General features: G+C 35.8%; 1 protein-coding gene across 8 annotated transcripts in view; it reads left to right on the top strand.

Annotated features, from left to right (window-relative positions):
• KCNT2 (potassium sodium-activated channel subfamily T member 2) overlaps positions 1 to 6,111 on the top strand; it is a 142,011-nt gene that overhangs the window by 59,272 nt on the left and 76,628 nt on the right. The gene's annotated exons all lie outside the window — the stretch shown is intronic.

Below are 6,111 nucleotides of genomic sequence, written 5' to 3'. Positions count from 1 at the left end.
ATATATGAAAAATTACGTATACTGTATATTAGAGTGGAAGGCCTGAGTCACAGCAGTAAGGAAGAAAAAATAATTGGTATTCATTTAGTAAACACTTAAGTACAAACCGTGGGTTGACTTTGCAGACTAAAAACTTAGCGGCAGGCATGAAATCACATTGTCAGTTCTTTTGGGTACAGAATACCATACGTAATTACATTCCACAGCAAAGCCTTATGTTTACTAATATATTACAAAAGGAGTAGGAGATCATGTAAGGGATGAGGCTATTTAAAGGAATTCAATACTTTATGGTCTCCTGTAATCACATGCATTCTACTCCTTTGCTTAACACTACAGTGTAAGAACAAAAATCTTCATGGCACTCCAATAAACTTTTGATTTACCTTTTCATATTTTCAGGACATCTGGCTTACATTTATGATGAACCTTAGTCACTGCTGAGAATGAGCACTTGTACTTAATTTGCTTTTCAGTTTACAGTGTGTTGATACCAACAAGTTAAATACAGTCCTATATTTTTCAAGTTTGTTATCATTAGTGATAAGCAGTGAAAACAAATGAAATATTTTATGCAAAGAAGTTCAGAATCACTGATGAGAGGGCATAGCTACATGTGGGCATGTATATGCATTTACTAGAATTGGATAAACATGGCAAAATAATGATTGTGGGTCATGTTTCAACTGTACTCCTTCACTTGATCTCTTTTTGTTTGCTTTGCTAATATTCTAAAACTAAAAAAGAAAAAAATGCAGAAAATAAAGATTCAGCCAACTTGAAGGCAAATGCGAAATACTTCATCTTGAATATTCAGAGTGGAAGTCTAATTTTAAGGGCTGTAGTGAGTATGTAATAAGAATAAAATCTTACTGAATATTCTCCATGGCCTAAGCAATCCAGGGGAAAATATGCCAGACAAAACATAGCAGAGACTATCTATCTAGTGTGCTATCGCTTCTGGCAGTCACGGTGATCTTTCTTCTTCCTCCCCTGCCTTTATCTTTCCAGTATTATGATCATTAATCCCATATTATTTTGCTGGCTACTTGAATCAGCTCCCCTCTTCACTCCTATATCTGCTGTCATCCTGATACAATCTGGGCTCTTCCCTTAAATCATAAGTATAATCAAGTATGCTATTTTGAGAATGTAGTTTGTTGGAGTTTCATCCAGTCACACCTCATACTTTGGAATAGTCCTGTGAGGTTTTGGATTTCATTGATTTTTAGAAAGAGTTGTATGTATAGATCCATTTGAATTCAAGCCAAAGAAATTATCAGACTTGAAATTTTTTCTTTAAGCAAACACATGGTCAAAACAGGTGGCTCAAAGAAGAAAACTCAGATGGAATTAATAAAAACTTCTGTGACTTCCAGGAAGCTCTTTAGCTATTGTAAAGTTCAGGCTTTTTCACTCAACCAAAACATTTCATTGAAAACACCATCAAGGACTCCACCAGTGTTAACAATAGTGAGGAGCAGGAGGAGAATGATGATGAAATCATGGAGTTTGCTGATCAAACCAAACAAGATACATACAGTCCAAGGTATGCAAATCCTCTTCCTCATAGCTAAAATTGCTAGGTTTCCAAGCAGAAACTCAAACCATAAAGGAGTCTACCTCTGTAATATATGATACGATACATTGCTTTTATCTCCTAGCAGGTATCGCCTATAGTTTTCACCCCACTAGACAATCTCTGTTTAATGTTTGCTCCCTTTCTGGTATTTTGGCAAACCTAAGCATTAAGTCTGGTGCTTAACTATATCTTGGCTCACAGGCCAGTTGTTTCCCTAGTCATTGCCCAAACAAGTTCTCTCTAGCTAAGGCAGTAGGTCAGCAAGGAGGCAACTTTGAAGTAAAAATACCTTTCCAGTAGGAACACAAACAAGAAAAAAAATATTCATGTGGCACACATTTTCACTTATGCTTTTGTTTTTTAAATAACAAATTATTATGAAATAAAGGAGCCAAAGCATACCATATGACTATTTTTTTAAAAAAGGAAAGATATACTCTAAGTCACATTGTGGTTTCCATACACCCCTTTGGCTCTTGTACTACTCTTCAGCGAGCTTTCTACTCATTATGAGCCTACAGATAGTGTTCTAAATAGACAGAGACTGGACATCAGTGCAATTGTCTTGAGACTACCCATACAGCCTCCCATTTAACCGTTTAGCTTGATGGGCACTACCCTTGTAAAGCAGCAACACAGTCTATGCTTCCATTTTGCTCACTGCCTGCTTGAACATTCTCTGTTTTAAGAATATCACGGAATGTAGCAGCTAAATCGAGGACAAACTGATAGAAATCCACATGCATAGGATTTACTGCTGTTGCTCAGATCCAGAAAACCTCACTGGCAACTTGCAGAGGTATCTATGTAACTATTGGTCAGATTTTTCTCCACTGTTGCTTAGACTGCAGTCATCCTCCCACTTAATCCATCCCTTGTCACTATCCTTCACAATCTCGAGTTCTCCACAAAAATAAGGAAGATGATAACAGTACCTCAAGACTGGAACAAGCTGGTAAGAGCTGAGAGGAATCAAAGAAACCAAGCAAAACTGTTTCTGATGTTGATAAGGAGTCTACAGCTTTGACAGTAACTAGTGGCCATTAGTCTTTTCTGTACAGGTGACCTCACTGGCAGAGGTACCAACACTGACAACACCTGTGCATATGAAAGAAGTTTAAATAATGCCATATTTGTGCACATAACAACAAAAATATTGAAGGGAAACACTCACAGTAATAACAACAGAGAAAAGACCATTGATGAGTCAGTGATTTCACAGCGCAGCTTGAAATGCGAGAAGTGTACACCACTGTCCCGATGTGATCTGACTACAGCCGTTTACCTTAAACACTTTTTCTAAATTTAAATTTTCCAGAGGGGAGAACAATAGAAAGTTTCTCATTACCTAAACTCCTCACCTTTGAAGGTGTGTTTTATCCAACATCCAGTGATGTGGAAAACAGATATGTCCGTCTAACTAATGACCTGGGGAACAAACCTGTCTGCTTGCTTCATTTTATAGACATAAGGGAGTTACTGCATTTTAGAACATCACAACTTCATAATTTAAATAATATGCAGTGCTGTTATTTTCACTGATACTTTCAATTATTATTAAAATACTAGAGAATGTGCTTATGTTCATTGTTCAGCATCTTGAACAATTACTTAAAATACCATCTTTAGTTCATAAAAATACACACATCTACTTAAAAAGTAAATAATAGTGCAGTAATAAAATCCAGAATGGAGCGGATTACATCCTCATTTAAGTTATCATAAAGCTTTTGCATTCACTGATCTATAAATATTCCAGAATGGAGCAGATTACATCCTCATTTAAGTTATCATAAAGCTTTTGCATTCACTGATCTATAAATATTCATCTGCAGAATGAACTCCTCATTATAAGTGTAAATGTTGTGCATTACAAGGAGCGCAACAGATCTCTATCTCTGTTCCTACATAATTGTAGCATTTCACAGTGGTCTTCATTTGGGCTTATCAAAATGTTCAAGTAAGTCCATCATGTTCCATCTGTCTCCTTCATATCTGCAAACCTCTCTCCTTTGTTCTCAGAAAGATTATATAAAGCACAGCAAGCAGCTGCCATGAGAAACAGATATTTCTCATCAGTTTGTAGCCTACGTGTCTGGGTTTATTCACCCTTTAGTCTTTCAAATGCATATTCTATTGTTTTTCTCAAGAAGTGCTTTTTTCCTTTTTGGGTGCCTAATAAAAGAATCCAGAAACTCAGCAAACATATGAAAAGCTGTTTCTAGTAAATGATATTCCATGACTGGTTTTTCTTCCTTTGGTTATACATCACGTATGAAAATATTGCTATATGGAATAATCACTCTACAAACTAGACTTGCAGGGTCTGGAATGAGAAGGATAGAATTTGTGAGGTAGACTGTGCTTCAAGGGGGCCTCAGAGCCTACGTTCTGGCTCAGGAAAAGTCAGTTTCTGATACTGGTCTTAATTCTCCATGTCTTCTAATGATGATTATTATCATTATACTGTGCAGTCCTTTTAGATAATTGGTGATGAAACCAAATGTGAATGAAAATTTCTGGGAAAAAGATAAGCTTAATGCAGACAGCGAGGATTGACTGCAATAGCATATTAAAAGATTGTGAGCGAGATATAAATAAGGCATGCAGAAATCAATTACTTCCATGTCTACAAGTAAAATTCATTTCTGACAGAGCTTGGATATAACTCTGCAACAGAATATATGTTATATGGAAATTTAAGCTGGAAAGGAAGATTTCACCTGAAAGCTTTCCAAAGGGCTGCACCCCTCATGCTTATGGTTAAGGTGGATAAGACAAGTGGTATCTGCTGTGAATTACTTGCGAATTTTAGACCACTCCAGCCTGTATTTTCTATTGGTCTGAGTTTCACAGCAGGATAAGCAGTGCAAGAAAGACCATTCTTCCTGAATATTACTTATCTGTAAATTTCTGAGAAACTAATTTTTGCCTATGGTGTTAGTAAGAAGAAAATTTTGCAAGTGGAGGAAGGTAATTTGGCTTGTCCTGAAGCAGTTGTTTTAACAGAAGCAACAAGAACAGCAAAAAAATGAGCAAATGTGGAATGCAAAAAAATGAGAGGAGAGGTAAAAATGGATGGAAGAGTAAGGAAGATCCATGATGAATATCCTTGAGAAACAAATGAAAAGGCAAAATTTGATAAGGAGAGAATTTTGACGACCAGAACTGAAGGAAAACTAGGAGGAAAATGGCAAAATCCTATTCCACAAAAAGCCTGTCCTAGAAGGAAGGAACTAGGAAAATAGAAGTTGTCGAGTTTTGAGTCTAAGATAAATCAAAACAAATACTTAACAATAAAATTAAATCCATTTGTCATTAAAATATGCTATGACTTGAGTTAGGTTGAAAATGAACAAAGTCATTTTATCATTAGGTCATAATGCCATAAGAATTATAAGGTTGTAAATCATTTAAGACAGATCCTATCTCACGTGTTTGTAAAATACATTAAATCAACTCTTTTCCTAAACATTTATTGAATTCCATAGCCTAGCTTATATGGGAATCAAAAAAGTATTGATCTAGCTATGTTGCAGACAAACTATCCGAATAGACTGAAGCTAAGGTGTTTTACCACTACAGATGCACACAAGGAGGTGCATAAACCTAATAAGCTGCCATAAAGGAATATTGGCATCTGGGATTTTCCAGGCATTGAAAGATATTACACATTTCAGTGAGTTCTGGAAACACTCTTAGTGTAGGCAGCTTTGGTACAGAATACATGTAAACATTAGAGTGGATGCTGCAAGGTCAGGAACTGCAGGCTTGTTTACAATAAATACGTTTGTAATGAGGCTGAAGTGCACTCAGGCTAGGATGGACACAGAGCTGATTCACTCTCCGTTAGAGAAAGTCTGGTCTTGGACCACAACTAAGGTATGCATAGTGAATTATTATTACTAGTTCTTTTAATGCAGGCAGAGTATTTCAGGAGAGAATCTTTCCATATTGATTTTGTTTATTCTTTCATTAAAAATCTATTACCTCTCTCTTAGAAGCAGAACACTGAATTAGAGAAGCCTTTTGCCTTTTTTTCGTGTCAGTCCTTTTAGCAACTTCATCCATCCAACTTGAGAATCTTTTGCCTCTTCTTATCATTTCTCTGGTCACTATCATAAAGAGGAAAGAAACACAATGTGGGTTTAAATTCACAGACATAGAGGATGAATACGAAGCTGGATCTTATATCTTCAGTAGCAATCTAACCAATAATGATTACTTCCTTCAAAAAGGAGAAAATAATAAAAAAGATAACAAGTGGTGCTGCCATAGTAGATATAACCTGATCTCAGAGTTTTAAAAGATTGAGTTTCCATTTCTTTATTACTATTAGCTTCTCTTAGCCAACCTATGATTCAATATTTTTTTTCAACAAATCTGATGATTAAAATCCAAGTTTAGCATGTTTAAAATCTGTCAAGTACATAATTAAACAATTTCTATAGTGGGACAATACCAGGCTTTGGAAATTGACTATAATTTTCCATGAGTTACCTCAAAACAAACTTAGGTTCAGACAGATA

Source organism: Grus americana, chromosome 8, assembly GCF_028858705.1.
Source record: "Grus americana isolate bGruAme1 chromosome 8, bGruAme1.mat, whole genome shotgun sequence".
Classification (NCBI taxonomy): domain Eukaryota; kingdom Metazoa; phylum Chordata; class Aves; order Gruiformes; family Gruidae; genus Grus; species Grus americana.
The sequence above is the reverse complement of the archived record's forward strand: the minus strand, read 5'-3'. Positions and strand labels throughout refer to the sequence as shown.